The sequence below is a fragment of the Aethalodelphis obliquidens genome, unplaced genomic scaffold (genome assembly GCF_003676395.1).
Source record: "Aethalodelphis obliquidens isolate GAN/ISIS:26980383/991018 unplaced genomic scaffold, ASM367639v1 scaffold3, whole genome shotgun sequence".
In the NCBI taxonomy this organism is placed as follows: Eukaryota; Metazoa; Chordata; class Mammalia; order Artiodactyla; family Delphinidae; genus Aethalodelphis; species Aethalodelphis obliquidens.
Window position 1 is genome coordinate 75,067,713 of NW_020837947.1, and position 18,751 is coordinate 75,086,463.

Genomic DNA, 18,751 nt, shown 5'->3' on the forward strand with positions numbered 1-18,751 from the left:
TTTAATGCCCATTAAAGAGCAAGAGCCTTGATAAATCATGAAGGATTTTATTTGGGAATCCTGAAGGACTATATTCTAAGAATAATGGCAAACTGGAAAAGAAACCATCATAATGACTGAAACTGCTTTGAAATATTGATAGATCAATCATGATTGAATTAAGGTAATCAGCCTCTATTCTTTCCAACAGAAGCATAAGTAAATACTCTGTGGAAGCAGATAACATCTAAAGCCTCAGTTTATTCCTCCAATGTTCCTTCAAAATGCTTGTATTGAATAAAAAACCTTACTAAGCATACCAAAGATCAGGCTCAAAAAATGAAAAACCAAGAGAAAAAATAGACAAAAACAAATAAACCATTAGGCAATCCAGGTACTGGATGAATCAGACATGGACTTAAAAATGACTGTTATTAATATTTTCAAAATATAAATGATGAGATAGGGAATTTGAACAAAAAAATAGAAAAAATACTGAAAAATTAAAAAAAAAAACTAAAAACTCATGGTGAATTTAACACCAAATTAGAAACAGCTGAAAAATAAGTGAATTGGAGGATGAGTCAGCAGAAAATATTCAGACTGAAGCATGGAAAAGAAAAACACAGAAACAACACCAGAGATATATAAAACACTGTTAAAACATCTAATGTATGTGTAATTGGAGTCCCAGAAGGAGAAAGGCGAGAGAATAGAGCAGATACAGTCGTCGATGAGAAATTGAGTATTTTTCATGCAAACTAGAAGACATCAATCTATAGATACAAGAAGCATCACAAACCCCAAGCAGTATGAATACAAAGAAAACCACACCTAGGTGCATTATAATAAAACTGCTGATAAACAAAGACCAAAAAAAGGAATAGAAAAACACCTAAAAGCAGTCAGGGACAAAAAAGTCAAATTTACTGTCAAAGGAGCAATGACAACTCTGACAACTAACATCTCAAGAGAAGTGATCAAAGCCAGAAAGCAATGAAAAAGTAAGAAGTGTTCTAAAAGAAAATATCTTCCAACCTAGCGTTCTTTACCCAGTAAAAATATCATTCAAATATTTTGAAGGATAAAATAAAGATGTTTGAAGTCAAACAATCAAACAAACAAAAACAGAAAAACAGAAAAAAAAACTTGTTTCTAGCAGATCTGCACTAAAAGAAATACTAAATAGTAAAAAGAAAAAAATCCAATACAGAAACATGGTAATTCAGGTAGAAATGAAAAGCAATGGAAAGGGGCAGAAAACTTGTTTGAAGAAAAATGGCTGAAAGCTTCTCAGACCTGGGGAAGGAAACAGACATCCAGGTCCAGGAAACACAGAGAGTTCCAAATAAGATGACCCCAAAGAGATTCATACCAAGACATATTAATTAAAATGTCAAAAGTTAAAGATAAAGAGAATATCTTAAAGACACCAGGGGAAAAACAACTTGTTATGTACAAGGGAACTGCCATAAGACTATCCCCTGATTTTTTCAGCAGAAAATTTGCAGACCAGTAGGGAGTGGCACAATATATTCAAAGTATTGAAAGGAAAAAACTTCCAACTAAGAATATCCTACCTGCAAGGTTATCATTCAGAAGTGAAAGAGATAAAGAGCTTTCCAGACAGGCAAAAGCTAAAGAGGTTCATCACCACTAAACTGACCTTATGAGAAATGTTAAAGGGACTTCTTTAAGCTGAAAAAAAAAAGGCACTAACTAGCAACAAGGAAATGTATGAAAGTAAAAATATCACTGGTAAAGGCACATATATAATAAAGGTAGTGGATTAACCACTTATAAAGCTAATATGAAGGCTGCAAGTCAAAAGGACTAAAATTAACTATAACTACAATTATTATTTAAGGTTTACACAAAATAAAAAGATGTAAAATATGATATCAAAAACATAAAACAGAGAGAGAGGGAGTAAAAATGTAGTTTTTAGAATGTGTTCAAACTTAAGTTGCTATCAACCTAAAATAGACTGTTATTTATATAGGTTGTTGTTATATGTGAATCTCGTGGTAACAATAGGCCAAAAAACATAGTAGATATACAAAAGACAATGAGAATGGAATCCAAACATAACACTAAAGAAAGTCATCAAACCACAAGGGTAGGGACAAAGAGAAAAAGAAACAGAGAACTACAAAGACAACCAGAAAACAACCAACAAAATGGCAATAAGTACATATCTATCAATAGTGTAAGTGGACTAAATGCACTGATCAAATTACACAGAATGGCTGAACGGATAAAAAAGGGAGATTCATTCATATGTTGCCTACAAGAGACCTATTTCAAATACAAGGACACACACAGACTGAAAGTGAAGGGATGGAAAAAGATATTCCATGCAAACAGAAACAAAAAGAAAGATGGTGTGCCTGTACTTATATAAGACAAAAATAGGCTTTAAAACAAAGACTGTAATAAAAGAAAAGAAGGGCATTACATAGTGATAAAGGGGCCAATCCAACAAGAGGATATAACATTTGTAAATATATATGCATCCAACATAGGAGCACCTAGAGGTGTAAAGCAAATATTAACAGAACTAAAGGGAGAAATTGACAACAATAGGATAATAGTAGGGGACTTTACTCCCCTACTTACATTAATGGATACATCATCCAGACAGAAACTCAATAAGAAAAACATCAATGTTAAATGACATATTAGACCAGATAGGCTTAATACATATGTATAGAACATTCCATCCAAAAGCAGCAGAATATATATTCTTCTCAAGTGCACATGGAACATTCTCCAGGATAGGTCACATATTAGGCCACAAAACAAGTCTCAATAAATTTAAGCAGACAGAAACCATATCAAGCATATTTCCAACCAAAATAGTATGAAATTAGAAATCAGTTACAGGAATAAAACTGGAAAAAGCACAAATATATGGATATTAAACAACTAATGGGTCAACAAAGAAATCAAATGGGAAATCTATAAATACATTGAGACAAACGAAATTGGAAATACAACATTACAAAATCTGTGGGATGTGGCAAAAGCAGTTCTAAGAAGGAAGTTTATAGCAATACAGGCCTACCTCAAGAAACAAGAAAAATCTCAAATCCTTTACACCCAGAGGAAAGAGAAAAAGAAGAACAAATGAAGCCCAAAGTTATTAGATGCAAGACAAGAATAAAGATCCGAATGAAAATAAATGATAGAGACTAAAAAACAACAGAAAAATCAATGAAAGAGATGGTTTTTTGAAAAGATAAACAAAGTGGATAAACCTTTAGCTAGACTCACCAAGATAAAAAGAGATAGGGCTCAAATGAATAAACTCAGAAATGAAAGAAGTTACAACTAATGCCACAGAAACACAAAAGATCATAAGAGACTACTAAGAACAGTTACACACCAACAATTGAATAAATCAGAAGAAATAGATAAATTACTAGAAACATACAGTCTTTCAAGATTGAGTCATGATAAAACAAAAAATCTGAATATACCAATTACTAGTAAGGAGATTGAATCAGTAAAAAAAAAACCTCCCAACAACCAAAAGCCTATGGTCAAATGGCTTCACTGGTGTATTGTACCAAAAATTCAAAGAAAATTTAATATATGACCTCTCAAACTCTTCCAAAAAATTGAAGAGGAAAGAACACTTCCAAACTCATTTTACAAAGCCAGCATTACCATGATACCCAAACTAGATAAAGATACCACAAAAAAGGAGATTATAGGCCAATATCCGTGATGAATATAGATTCAAAAATTCTCAACAAAATATTAGCAAAGTTAAGTCAATATTGTACAGAAAGGATACACTATAATCAAGATGGATCATACACCATAATCAAGTGAGATTTATTCCAGGGATGCAAGAATGATTCAACATCTGCAGTTCAACCAATGTGATACACCACATTAATAAAATGAATAAACAAAATCATATAATCATATCAATAGATGTCAAAACAGCATTTGACAATATTGAACATCCATTAATAATAAAAACTCTTGACAAAGTGGGTATAGAGGGAATGCACCTCCACATAATAAAGGCCATATATGACAAACCCATGGCTAACATCATACTGAACCGTGAAAACCTAGCTTTTCCTCTAACATCTGGAACAAGACAAGGATGCCCACTTTCACCACTTTTATTCAACAAAGTATTGGACATCCCAGCCCCAGCAGTTAGGCAAGAAAAAGAAAGAGATATCCAAGGTGGAAAGGAAAAAGTAAAATTGTCCCTATTTACAGATGACATGGCTATATATAGAAAACCCTTTAGGCTATACCAAAAAACTATTAGAACTAATAAATGAATTCAGTTGTAGGATACAAAATTAATATAGAGAAATCTATTCCATTTTTATACACTGATAATGAACTATCAGAGAAGTTAAGAAATCAATCCCATTTACAATTACATCAAAACAATAAAATACCAAGGAATAAATTTAACCAAAGAGGTGAAAGGCCTGTATACTGAAAACTATAAGACACTGATAAAAGAAATTGAAGAAGATACAAATAAATGGGAATATATTCTATGCTCATGGATTGGAAGAACTAATATTATTAAAATGTCTATACTACCCAAAGCAATCTACAGATTCAGTTTTAGCTCTATCAAAATTCCAATGGCTTATTCCATAGAACTAGAACAAACAATTCTAAAATTTGTGTAAACAAAAGACCCTGAATAGCCAAAGCAATCTTGAGAGAGAACAAAGCTGAAGGTATCATGTGCCCTGATTTTAAACTATACTACAGAAGCTACAGTAATCAAAACAGCATGGTATTGTCATAAAAATAGACACACAGATTAATGGAACAGAATAGAGAGACCAGAAGTGAACTCACACATACATGGTCAATCATTTAGGCCAAAGAAACCAAGAATATACAATGGGAAAAGGACAGTCTCTTCAATAAATGGTGTATTTTTCTTGAATAAATGCTCTCTGGGTTACTGCAGCTTTTGGTTAAGTTCTGGAGTTCTGAAAAATTTGATACTGACAGTTTTTTCCATCACTTTTATGGAGGGGCAGAATTTTGGAGTTCCTTACTCCACGATTTTCACTGATATCCTCAAGCGTATAACTTATAGTCAAAGAATATATTGCAATAAAGTTATAAAATTATTGTAGTGTATAAAAATATTGTCTACATAAGAATGATAATACAATATATCAAATATGTGAAGTGTAGGTAAATCTGAGCTTAGATAATCTTACATTCATATATTAGAAAAAAAGAGGCAGAAAAACACTGAGCTATATATTTAACTTAAGAAGTTAGAAAATTAAACACAAATAAGATTGAAGGAAGGAAAGGATAAAGGGAAGAAATTTATCAAATATAAAAAATTGAATAATAATAAATAATAAAGAAAATTCAAATGTTTGTTCCTTGTAAAGATGAATGTAATTGATAAACTATTTTCAAAGTTTATAAATAATATAAAAGGAAGTTAAAAATAATCAATATCAGGGATGAAAATGACAATGTCTACTAAGGTTAAATGTAAGCATATCCAAAGACCCTGCAATTCTCCTCTTAGGTGGACACACATAACATACGTACACCTAAAGACATGCACAATAATTTTTATGGTGGCACTATGAACAAATTCATAAGTGGAAAAAATCCAAGTGTCTGTCAACAGTATAATGGATAATTATATTGTGGTAAATTTATACTATGAGATTCTACATGGCAATGACAATGAATGAGTCATAATTATACCACAGCATGGAGGAATCTTAGAAAGCAGAAAATTTATTAATAGAGTTAAAAGAATATTTCTGTATAATTCCATTTGTTTGAAGTTCAAAAACTTATCTATGGTAATAGAAGTCAGGATAATGGCTAACTCTGGAAAGGAGGAGGTATATTGATATCGAAGCCCTGGGGGAGAGGAACAGTGCTTCAGAGTGCCCATGAAGTCCTATTACTTGAACTGGGTAATGGTTACATGGCTGGGTATATTTTGCCAAAATTCATTATGCTGCCCATGTGATTCTCTATATGTATACTTCAACCAAATGGTTTATTAAAAAATACATAAATTCCCTGAAAACAATGAAACATTTAGATTTATATATTGACAGTGGCAGTGGGAAGACAGCTTTTGGGCAGGGGACCCTTAGTTTTGCCTCTCAAATCATGTCATTCAGGTCCCTCCTCTTAGAGCTATCTCCTCACGTTTCTGATATAGGCTCCATTATTCTCATACTTGCACTTTTAATTTTACTTCCCTTGCAGGATTGCTTTAGGGAAGCTCATGGTTAACCTGTTGCCAATTACAAGGATGTTAAATACTACATATTCTGTAATATATTAAAAACATGAAATAATAATTGTTTGCAAAGAAGAACAACAAAATAATTTAAAACCATAAGAAGGATAGGAGTATTTTAAAAACTTGTCTTACAGGCAGGTGGCAAAAGTTTTTAAGTATAGATTTTTGCTAGTATATGAACCTCACGTTGACAACTTATATGTCATTTCATGTTATTCAAGACCTGTGTTTAGACTTAGAGGATTCCTGTCTACAGCTTCATGTACTTACTTTTCTTTTATACAAGCACACTTCTGTGAAAACCAAGAAGTTAATAGTTAATACATTTCGTAGGTCTACTGGAAAAAGTCTTTTATGTTATGGATCAATGGTGAATGCCAAAGACTTGCTGTAGCTAGACTTAGGTGCATTATACTTCTCAGGAGAAAAGAGGGAGACTGGTAATAAGATTTATTACATGTAAAGTGTAGTACTTGTGTGTGTGTGTGTGTGTGTGTGTGTGTATGTGTGTGTGTATGTGATTTGCTTATTTAATCCTCCCAGACAGCATACAAAGTAGATATTAGTACTTCTAATTCACAGACAAAAAATTTTGAGGCTCAGATGATCTAAGTAACTTCCTACGATTGCATAGCTAGTAAATAGATATGAGATTTAATCCCTGTATGCTTGGCTCCAAGCTCATGTTTTAACTGTGATGCCACATAGTTTCTTTGAAATTATATGCCATTTAATTTTTTCATTTTATTTTCACCATCTATCCATTCATCCATCCATCTGCCCATCTATCAGCATTCATATGTTGAATAAAGAGTGAGTGACAGATACTAATTTAATACAAAAATCTGACAAGCCATTCAGATTATTTACACAAACTAGACTATTTACAAAGGCCTTAAGTCATGTATGAGGCATGTGGTTCTCTCTCATCACCAATACACACATATTTCTTCCTTCATCACGTACCTCATGAATTACTGGAATTCTACTTATTTTCTTTGCTTTTTTTGTGTCTGTATGAATCTCCATTTAGATTGCTGTTGAATTTAGAGGAGATTCAATGAAGATACAGGTGATTTCTACGCCTAGGGATGTATTAAAAATTGTGTCACATTTTCCTGAAGCTGTTTCAGAAAAATCTGTGTTTAATCATGAAATATCATTATAATGATCGTTTTGGGCTTTGTGGTAAATCCTTGCACTTGTGTGACTGGAGAAATAAAATGTGTATGTTTATGTTGCTGGGATTTTGATTTTATATGGACTGTTTTTCTCATTTATCCTATTTTAAAACATCTACAAGCAGTCAGTATGTTCACAAAAGGCAGAATAATCACGAGAGTAATTATACTTACTTGAGTAAAAGCCTTAAAAGTCCTTGCATCAGTGGGCACTAGATTAATTGTATATTCTATTACTTTACTAGCATTTGATTTTAATGCTGTGGTCTTGACTGTCTCTTGGCATGGAGGTCAGGATGTTAAACCTCTATTTTTTACAGTTGAAAGAGACTACTCAGGCATCTGTTACCAGGAAAGCAAGTTCTTCCTTACTCACTGAGATAACAAAACAAAACAAAACACTAGTATAAAATATAACTGTAAAAGAGAGTCAAATCATTATTCAAAATTTTGCTGTAGCTTAAACAATTTTTTGAGATGCCTTTTATTTCCCTGAAATTTCTCTCAAAGCCAGTTAATCAATTCACACAAGGATTAATTTCAATGTATCTTGTTTTCAACTTACTGAACTGTACTTCTGAAGAGTCTAAATTCAATAAATTCTAGAGGAAGGCTGAGAATTGGTATTAAAAATAAATCTTCCAGGGGCTTCCCTGGTGGCTCAGTGGTTGAGAGTCCACCTGCCGATGCAGGGGACACGGGTTCGTGCCCCGGTCCGGGAAGATCCCACATGCCGCAGAGCGGCTGGGCCCGTGAGCCATGGCCGCTGAGCCTGCGCGTCCGGAGCCTGTGCTCCGCAATGGGAGAGGCCACAACAGTGAGAGGCCTGCGTACCGCAAAAAAAAAAAAAAAATCTTCCCAGGTTGTTTTGATGGACAGCCAAGTTTGGGATCCAGTGGTATATTCAGTATGGTATTGAGGATGATGCTTAACTAGGAATGTTAATTTTGCCAATGAGCCCTTGTTGTTTCCGTAATAGGCCCTGCTTACCTGCTTCTGTCTCCTCTAAGCATCATATGATAGTTGCAATAGTTAGGCTGGGTACACTTGAGGCCAGGAAATGGGGACTCAATGGGAGTTTTAATGGTCTCATTAGGTCTTTTTGACCTGGGAGCACTTTCTTGGGTCACAAGACTTTATACCCTAGCAAAGACCCCAGAAGCTGGGGCAAACTTGCTATTGAGGTGGCTAATGGAAACATGGAAATATGACCACTTCTCAGTGAAACAGAACCGCCCAGGTTGCCCTGGCAGACTGTATAGGTGGGAAGACAGAGGCTGAGGGAAGTGAACGTCCTGGAACGGATATATTATGTGAAGCACTGAGGCTGCTCTTCCCCAGGGCTACTTGGAGTCAGTGACTGAGTATGGCAGGAATACTTAGTTCCATGCAGGATAAAGAAGTTCTCTGACAGTCAGCTGTGGCTTGAGGCCTCCCTGATGTCCTTGCTTAGATAGCACAGCGTTCCAGGATGCTTCCCTTCAAACTTGCCTCAGATTTGCATAGAGATTGACAGCTCCCTGAGCCTTCCTTGACTCCTCCCACCCCCATTTTCACTTATACAAGCATTTCTTCTAATAATACACCAGTTTTTAGTAGTTACAAATCAATTGAAAATCTGTCCTTGGGAGTTTAGAGACAAGTACCCTACACTTGCTTAGCTATCTGATTAGTCAACTCGGCTCATTGAAGTTAATGTGAGAACAAGGTCTCTGTCAATAAGGTGTCTCAGTTACTGCCATAGGTACCCTGCAGAGAGGTAACTGGGGTTTATGATGATTTCCTCATGCCCAAATTACAATTACAATAAAAGTATTCAATTATGTCTCATGCGGTTTTATATTTAGTTATACTTTATTATGTTCTAGTTATTATCATAAATACAGTGATTCTCTCTTTAATAGACAGATTACCTAACCAAAGTACCTTGACCTATATCTAAATACCATACAGAACAAAACCACTAGCTATCATGTTTAAAGATTATGATGTGTGGAAAAAGAAAAGATGATTTGGAGAAAGCACATCCCATAGTTTTAGTTAAAATATGAATAAGTGACATTTAAAAAATCTCAAAGTATTTCCTATATGGGTGGATACGTTACATGTGTGATGTGTGTCACCACACATTTGCCCAAACCCATAGAATGTACAACACCCAGTGAACTCTAATGTAAATTATGGCCTTTTGGTGATAATGAGGTATCAAAGTAGGTTCATCAGTTGTAACAAATGTACCACTCTGGTGAAGAAGTTGGTAATGAGTGGAGGTAAAAAGTATGTGGAAAATCTTTGTACCTTCCTCTCAATTTTGCTGTGAACCTAAAATTGTTCTAAAAAATGCAGTCTATTTAGAAAAGAAAGAAAAAAACTCAAAATATTTAACTTTCACTAGCTTTTAATTTGCTGGAGAAAAAAACCTGAGCTGGGATGGAATTTGTCTGTTAATTGTGTTTCTAAATGGGGTAGTTTTCTAGGCAGATTCTCATTTTCCTTAGTGTAACCCTAATCTGAGAAGTTATTTAAAGAACTAGTTGTATCCGTGAAAACCAAGGTGTTAGCTTTCATTCCATGTGACTATATGGATTTCATACATATGATACCCTTTAAAGGAGGTTCTCCAGCCCAATCTTGAGATCTGTTACACTTCCAAATGCTTGGGACAGCAAATGCTCCACTCTATAACATCTGTGTAAAATAAAACCTTCACTTTTTTCTCTCCAGAATGAAGAGGGAAATTCAGTCTTTCAAAAGTTATCTTCTTTTATGTGCCTATACACATACAATTTCAATTGAAATATACAATTTCACTTATCATTTACTTCTACTTTCACTGATTTTTGAAAATTCTATTGAGGATTAATTTCCCCCCTTCATCAGCTGCCTTTAAAATATTTTCTCTTAGCTCTTTTACAATATCACCATGTATTGGTAATGTACAAAAGAATATGTTTTGGAAAAAAATATATATACACATGTGTAATCTCACTTTCTGGAGATTATATCACTGAAAGTATTATTTCTATAAAGGAGAAAATAGGAGAAAATAGGCCTAAGTTATCTAAGGTGTAAATGAATCATTGTTTAATCCTGCCTCTATTTTCTAACGATGAAGAACACACTAATTTTGTGATTTCCAAATACTGACATCTTAACCCCCCAAACTCACCTCACAGAACTCTCCTTTCTGATCTATATATCTATATGTGTACTGTCTGTCCAGTTCTCATATATGTAGCCCACTTCTTATTTCTATTGACAATTTTCCCATGCCAGTCACACTTTGAATTTTCCCAGCTTGGAACCTGTATTTCATGAGACACTGCTGGCAAAGCCCCTGTCAGGCGAATGGACACCTCTCATTCAATGCCCTCTTGACTCAAGCTCATAATCTCCAGTCATCTCAGTTTACAGGAGGAAGTACAGATACCTACAATAGCATTTAAGTAGAAAGTCTGATGGAAAGCTGCAAACCAGCCTCGTTATTGAACTGCCATCTGCTGGGAAGTCCTTTCTCAGTTGTCTTCAACGACTTTACACAAGATTGACCACAGACTAAATCACTTGCTTTGTTTTCTCTAACTACGAATTTAGTCACTTTCACAGGCCCGTATGAATGGCTGTGACCTTGTACTGAAAAGTCCTTATGTTTTGGCATTTATTTTCTGAGTTGCGTGAAAGATTCTTTACTGCCAGTGAGGGTGGGCAGTAGGGCACAATGGTAGTGGGGGTCAGGGTTAGTAATTTTTAGCTTGTGACCTTGAGAAGATTATATAATCTCTGATGTTTAATTTCAGAGCATGAGCATGATGATACCCACTCTCTAGGATTGTTGTGAGAGTTAAATGAAATCATGTCTGTGAAGTATTTAGCCAGTGCCAGTCTCCTCCTCTCTCTTTGCTCCCTGTCAGTAGACCTCCTCCGTTGCATGTATGTTCTGTACATGTGAATCTGCAGCATGATATAGTACATTCAGTGCTCACATGGCTCCTGCTCTGACTGAGTGATACATTCTAATGCATTTCACTTTGATTGTATTCCCTTCTCTACTTCACACCAACAACTGCCCCCTCCCCACTCACCACCTGCCTAGAATTGGCCAGGTTGTATGCTGACTTGTGATTATGGACTTCTTAATATCACTGCTTTCTCTATTCATTTGCCTCTCATCCTTCCAGCTCCTTTTCACTTGCCTGTCATGGGAAGAAACTAGAGATGGATTTACTGTTAATCTAATACAGCTTAAGTTTCACAACCCCTCACTGGCAAGGGCACCTTTGAAGGCTCTGGGAGGGAATCTAGTAATGCTTTTATATGGCTATATATGTTTGTAAAATTTGCAAAGTAAGACACTTTAATCACCATCAGTTAAAACTTTTCTCTTTTTTCCATCACGTTTCCCCTCCATCCCATTTCTTCTCTTGTCAGATGGATTTGGAATTATTGTGGATATTTTTGGGATCTGGCTAAGGGGAAAATGAGATGGATCGTCATTTAGTCTGGATTTAGTAGGCTGTAGATGACTCTCAGTCACTTCTATATATAGTTAAACTATTGTTAGGCCATCTGGTGTAGGAATGGCTTCCAGGAAAGGTACTACTTCATCCAGATTCACGACCAAAGTGAATGTGAATGTGTTCTCTGGTGCTTATTGTTGTGAAGCTAGAAAAAATATTTGTAAATCTGTTAACAAAATAAATTTCCATCAACTTTTGTAGAAGAAAGACTGAATTATCATTTTACCCTCTCTAGAAAATAGTAGTACACAATTATCATAAAAGTGGATTGAAGAATAGGAGGCAAAAGTGTAGAAAATGTATAGTATTGTACAGTTAATAAGAATACTGTTAATTTTCTAGATTTTATAATTTTTATGTTGCATGTCAATTTTTAAAATTTTAAAGGTGATTTATTTTCTCATTTTCAATAAAGATTAACTTGTGTATCTAATTTTATATTTTTAATATGATATTAGTTTTCATGAAGTTTTATATATAAATTTATATATACTGTGAGGCCCACAGAATCTGAATCTGCTCCTGTAGTAACAAGTAACAAGGCAAGAAGTGACTGGCTGGGAAGGTGGGGTGGGGATGGATGTTACTGCTTGAATCTTGTACTGAGTGAGAAATTTTCTAGAATGTTGCCAATGATAACATCTCCTACAAAGAGTCAATGTTAATTAACTAGGATGGGAATGTGGACTGAAGATTGTGGCTTATTATTACAGTAAATAAGTATTTTTGCCTCACAGATATTTAGCATTTTATATAATCTAACCTAGTAGTCTTTTTCTTTTTTTATTTTGTATTTTTATTGCAGTATAATTGCATTACAATGTTGTGTTAGTTTCTGCTGTGCAACAAAGTGAATCAGCTATATGTATACATATATCCCCATATCCCCTCCCTCTTGAGCCTCCCTCCCACCCTCCCTATCCCACCCATCTATAACCTAGTAGTCTTTTTCTTTATGACTTCTCAGTTTGGGGTCTTACCTAGTCCACCAGAAGACTATAAAAAGATATGCTATATTTTCTTCTAGCACTTTTATGTTTTTACCCCTGTATTTAGCTCTTTAGTGTATCTGAAATTTATTGTATATTTGGTGTGAGATGCAGATATTTACTATATTTTCCCTTCAAATATGGCAAGTCTCTTTACTGAATAGTATGTCTTTTTCCCCAGTAGTGAGGAACCTTTAAATGAATTTATTATTCCATCTAAATATTTGGTAAATTGGTTTATAACAAATTCTGTTGAAGATTTGTTACCAAATCTTCACTTGACTAAACATGTCTAGGATATTTTGAATTGAAAAAATCTATTGGAAATTTGGAGTAAGTGGTGATTTAAGAGAAGTTGATATGAATTTAATGAGAAGAAAATACTCCAGTTTTCTGTAAGCACCTCAAATATTGAAAGCTTACTCTTCTTATTGAAAAGCCATTGAGTTGCTTTTGGTCAAACTTTGCTCCCTTTTCCCTTTCCTTTTCTTTTCTTCTTCTTCTTTTTTTTTTTTTTTTCCTTTAGATCATGGTAAATAGACAAAGGGGAATTTCTGTCCTTCCTTTTAGATTTTTTTTTTTTGATGACTTTCTTCTTCTTTTGGGTTCTGTTTCTAGTCCAGCTTTCTTTCTTTTTTTTTCTTTTAAATGAACACTATGATACTGTATTCTTTGATAAAATACCTAATAAGCTTTTTTCTTTAAATATAAGAAATCATTGACTGAATTTCAGATCTTGTTAGCTTGTTTGTACATTTCTCATGTTTGTTTTGAATCTGTTGACCCATTAAAAAAGTTTCAAGAATTTTTTTGGTCTTGTACGCATATTTTGTTTTCAGTGTTTAAAAAATAGTTTCATTTGATCATTAGGAAGAGTAGCCCATTCTGTTTTTAACAAATATTAACTTCCTTGAAGTTATTCAGAAAAGGGAAGCTTGGGTCACCTGCAGGGTTAGTGAGTTTCTTTTATCACAACATTGTCTGCTACACTTAGTGTGTTAGTCAAGGTTGTCTAGAGAAACAGAACCAATAGGATATATCTATATCTATATCCTATAAAATATATAATAAGGAATTGGCTCAGGTGATTAAGGAGGCTGAGAAGTCCACAAATCTATAATCAGCAAGCTAGAGACCCAGGAAAGCCAATGTGTAGGTCCAGTCTAGAAGCCAGCAGACTTGAAACTCAAGAAGAGCTGATGTTTTAGTCTAAGACAAAGGACAGAGGAGACCAATGTTTGCGATCTGGCAGGCAGGAGAAATTCCCTCTTATTGGAGGGAGGATCAGTTTTTTTGTCCTACTGAGACCTTCAACTGACTGAACAAGGTCCACCCACATTAGGGAGGGTCATCTGCTTTACTCAGTCTACCAATTCAAATGTTAATCTCATCTAGAAATGCCTCACAGGCACACTGAGAATATGTTTGAATCAAGCATCTGGGTACCTAGTGGTCCAGTTATGTTGACAAAAAAATTACACTTGTTACAGGAAATGATGACTAGAACTATAACTTAGTAGATCCCTGATTATTATCCTAGCTCTTGGCTCAATATACAATGTAAAATTTCTCACCTTTTGAGATTATTTAAAGATTTCTATTACTTAAAAATGAGTATCTAAAATATACTAGGTTGAGTTCTCTTTTGGTATTCATTTATCTTGTAATATTTCTTGTATCATTCTGAGTTGGGCATTTTAAAGTTGTCTAAATTGTTCAGTGAACATATTTATAGAGTTAAATAGTTATGATATAAATTTAACATTTATAAGCTTCTATTATTCTTAAAATTAGCTTTCCAAGGGGAGATGGATGAAATATTGTACATACAAAGATGCAATATTATAGACTTTATTTTTAGTATTTTTAAAAAAAGAATCCTTGATATATGCATTTTTATTTGATTTTAGTTATTAAAACTTTAATTTTACATATTTTACAAAAATATGTGATTACATTAGACTAGAAACTTCCCTAAATTTTACATGGTGATAAAAAGGTATATTTAACCTCATTTATTTTTCAGCAAAGCTCAAAATCTTTTACAAATGTTGGTTCTTACTGTACTTTAGTGACAAAAATTTTATCAAAAATTTCCGTTTTGCAAATATTAATTAGCACCAGAGGGAATTCAGGGTGTAAATCCAATGTACTGATCACAGCTAGTGTTAGGCTTAGTCACAAGTAGTCAGCTCCGAGGTATATTTTGAAGATTGCTGACAAAAAGTCCCTCTAGTCTGAAATGCCTGCTGTTAGGAGAGTGAAGGGAGAGTTGTCTATCCATTGGTGATTGATCTTGGTTAACAAGAGTGTTTATGGGGGAAAAATTTTCTTTGAGAAGTTTAAGTATATTACTTCCTGTTTAATACCAAATTAATCAAAATAATGTTACCTTAGTACCTGGGAGTTTGGTTTAATAATTAGGAGGAAGGAGGAAAAGCAGGGGAATAAGCAGACTTTAAATTCCTTTTACTAAGAACAAGTTACTAAGACCAAGGAACACTGGGACATCCTATCTAAATCCTGGTTGTCTACTCTTTCATGAAACATGTCCTCTTATGTAACTGTGTAAGTTTCAATTAAGCTTTGATGAATCTTGTGTTGGAACAAGTATATGAAAGAACAGATGTCTAGGTACAGCTGAACATTTCCTTTGTGCATACAGCACTGATTTCCCCTGGTGTTCTCACATCTTACAATTCCCTTTGAGGCTACTTTGGAGATTCAGCCTTGCAAACATCCTACCAGTGTTTTCTCTGACATCTCTCTAATGGGTCTGCAGAGAAGATGTTAGATCTCTGGTGTTTAGCATGATTAGCCGTGGGTGATCACACACAGAGCCAAGGAAACAAAGTTCCCTTTTGGTTGGCATTTTCATGCGCCTCCGGTATCTTTTTGTTCCCCAAGATCCCATGCTGTGTTCCCAGCCTTGTTGCTCCGGCATCTTGTCTCCCTTTCCTTAGTATTGGGCATCTCTGGTAGTGTAATACAGTCACGTGTACGCTTGCCTTCAGACTTCAAGGATCAGTCCCTGCTGTTACAAGCCAAGGGACAGCAGGCCTAGAGCTGTGTTTTCTCTAGGAGATGCAGAAGCCCTATATTCCCTCAGTTTGACGCTTGCTGCTCACTGCCTGAAATGCCCCCTCTCCTGAATTGCCAATCTTCAGTTATGTACTTCTTTTGTCCCAACATGACTCCAAGAGATATGCTGCCTTTTTGATGCTTCCTTTTGTTCTTAAACTAAAAAAAGTGTTGCAGAGCAATGAGCCCAAAACAAGTGATCAAATGGATGCAGTAAAAAACTGAGTCTAACCTCTTTTTCTCAAACATTGAGATTATTGCCTAGGTTTTCATTTTCAAAACTGTGGGCACAGCTGTGTCACTCCTGTCTTGGAGATGTCAAAAGAAATCTGATGTCTCAGCTGAGCATCAAGTGTTCGTGTGTAGTCAAATCATCCCTCAGATCATTCAGATCTGGTTAGGGTTGAAATGAGACTAAGAATATTTTCTTAGGTTTTATGGTTTCCTGTTTCTGGTGTGAATAGGAACACTTTGAACAGCTTTTGCTTCTGTGTCTCTGGTTCTTTTGTTTTCTGTTTATTGTATTTCCGGGAATGAGACAAGCACAAAGTTAAGAAACTGACAAGGTGGGGGGAGCTTCAAGATGGCGGAAGAATAAGACGTAGAGATCACCTTCCTTCCCACAAATACATCAGAAATACATCTATGTGTGGAACAACCCCTACAGAACACACACTGAACGCTGGCAGAAGACCTCAGACCTCCCAAAAGGCAAGAAACTCCCCACGTACCTAGGTAGGGCAAAAGAAAAAAGAAACAACGGAGACAAAAGAATAGGGACGGGACCTGCACCTCTGGGAGGGAGCTGTGAAGGAGGAAAGGTTTCCACACTAGGGAGCCCCTTTGCGGGCGGAGACTGCAGGTAGCGGAGGGGGGAAGCTTCGGAGCCACGGAGGAGAGCACAGAACAGGGGTGCGGAGGGCAAAGCGGAGAGATTCCCGCACAGAGGATCGGCGCCGACCAACACTCAGCGGCCTGAGAGGCTCGTCTGCTCACCCGCCGGGGTGGACGGGGCTGGGAGCTGAGGCTCGGGCTTCGGTCGGAGCACAGGGAGAGGACGGTGGTTGGCGGCGTGAACACAGCCTGCAGGGGGTTAGTGCGCCTCAGCTAGCTGGGAGGGAGTCCGGGTAAAGTTCTGGAGCTGCCAAAGAGACAAGAGACTTTTTCTTGCCTCTTTGTTTCCTGGTGCGCGAGGAGAGGGGATTAAGAGCGCTGCTTAAAGGAGCTCCAGAGACGGGCGTGAGCCACGGCTATCAGTGCGGACCCCAGAGATGGACATGAGACGCTAAGGCTGCTGCTGCCGCCACCAAGAAGCCTGTGTGCGAGCACAGGTCACTGTCCACACCTCCCCTCTCGGAGCCTGTGCAGCCCGCCACTGCCAGGGTCCTGGGATCCAGGGGCAACTTCCCTGGGAGAACGCACGGCGCACCTCAGGCTGGTGCAACATCATGCTGGCCTCTGCTGCCGCAGGCTCACCCCGCATCATGCCCCTCCCTCCCCCACGGCTTGAGTGAGCCAGAGCCTCCGAATCAGCTGCTCCTTTAACCCCATCCTGTCTGAGCGAAGAACAGACGCCCTCAGGCGACCTACACGCAGAGGCTGGTCCAAAACCAAAGCTGAGCCCCGGGAGCTGTGCAAACAAAGAGAAAGGGAAATCCCTCCCAGCAGCCTCAGAAGCAGCATATTAAATCTCCACAATCAACTTGATGTACCCTGCATCTGTGGAATACCTGAAGAGACAACGAATCATCCCAAATTGAGGAGGCACACTTTGGGAGCAAAGATATATATATATATATATATTTTTTTTTTTCCCCTTTTTCTCTTTTTGTGAGTGTGTATGTGTATGCTTCTGTGTGTGATTTTCTCTGTATAGATTTGCTTTTACCATTTGTCCTAGAGTTCTGTCTGTCTGTTTTTTTTTCTTTCTTTCTTTTTTTAGTATAGTTTTTAGCACTTGTTATCATTGGTGGATTTGTTTTTGATTTGGTTGCTTTCTTTTTATATTACTTTTAAAATAATTTTTTATTTTAATAAATTTATTTTATTTTATCTCTTTCTTTCTTTCTTTCTTTCTTTTTCTTTCTTTCTTTCTTTCTCTCTTTCTTTCTTTTGTTCGTTCGTTCGTTCTTTCTTTTCTTCTCCCTTTTTTTCTGAGCTGTGTGGATGACAGGCTCTTGGTGCTCCAGCCAGGCATCAGGGCTGTGCCTCTGAGGTGGTAGAGCCAAGTTCAGGACACTGGTCCACCAGAGACCTCCAAGCTCCATGTAATACCAGATGGAGAAAATCTCCCAGAGATTTCCATCTCAGCGCCAAGACCCAGCTCCCACTCAATGACCAGCAAGCTACGGTGCTTGACACCCTATGTCAAGCAACAAATAAGACAGGAACACAACCCCACCCATTAGCAGAGAGGCTGCCGAAAATCATAATAAGTCCACAGACACCCCAAAACACTCCACCAGACGTGGATCTGCCCACCAGAAAGACAAGATCCAGCCTCATCCACCAGAACACAAGCACTAGTCTCCTCCACCAGGAAGCCTACACAACCCACTGAACCAATCTTAGCCACTGGGGACAGACACCAAAAACAACAGGAACTACGAACCTGCAGCCTGTGAAAAGGAGACCCCAAGCACAGTAAGTTAAGCTAAATGAGAAGACAGAGAAACACACAGCAGATGAAGGAGCAAGGTAAAAACCCACCAG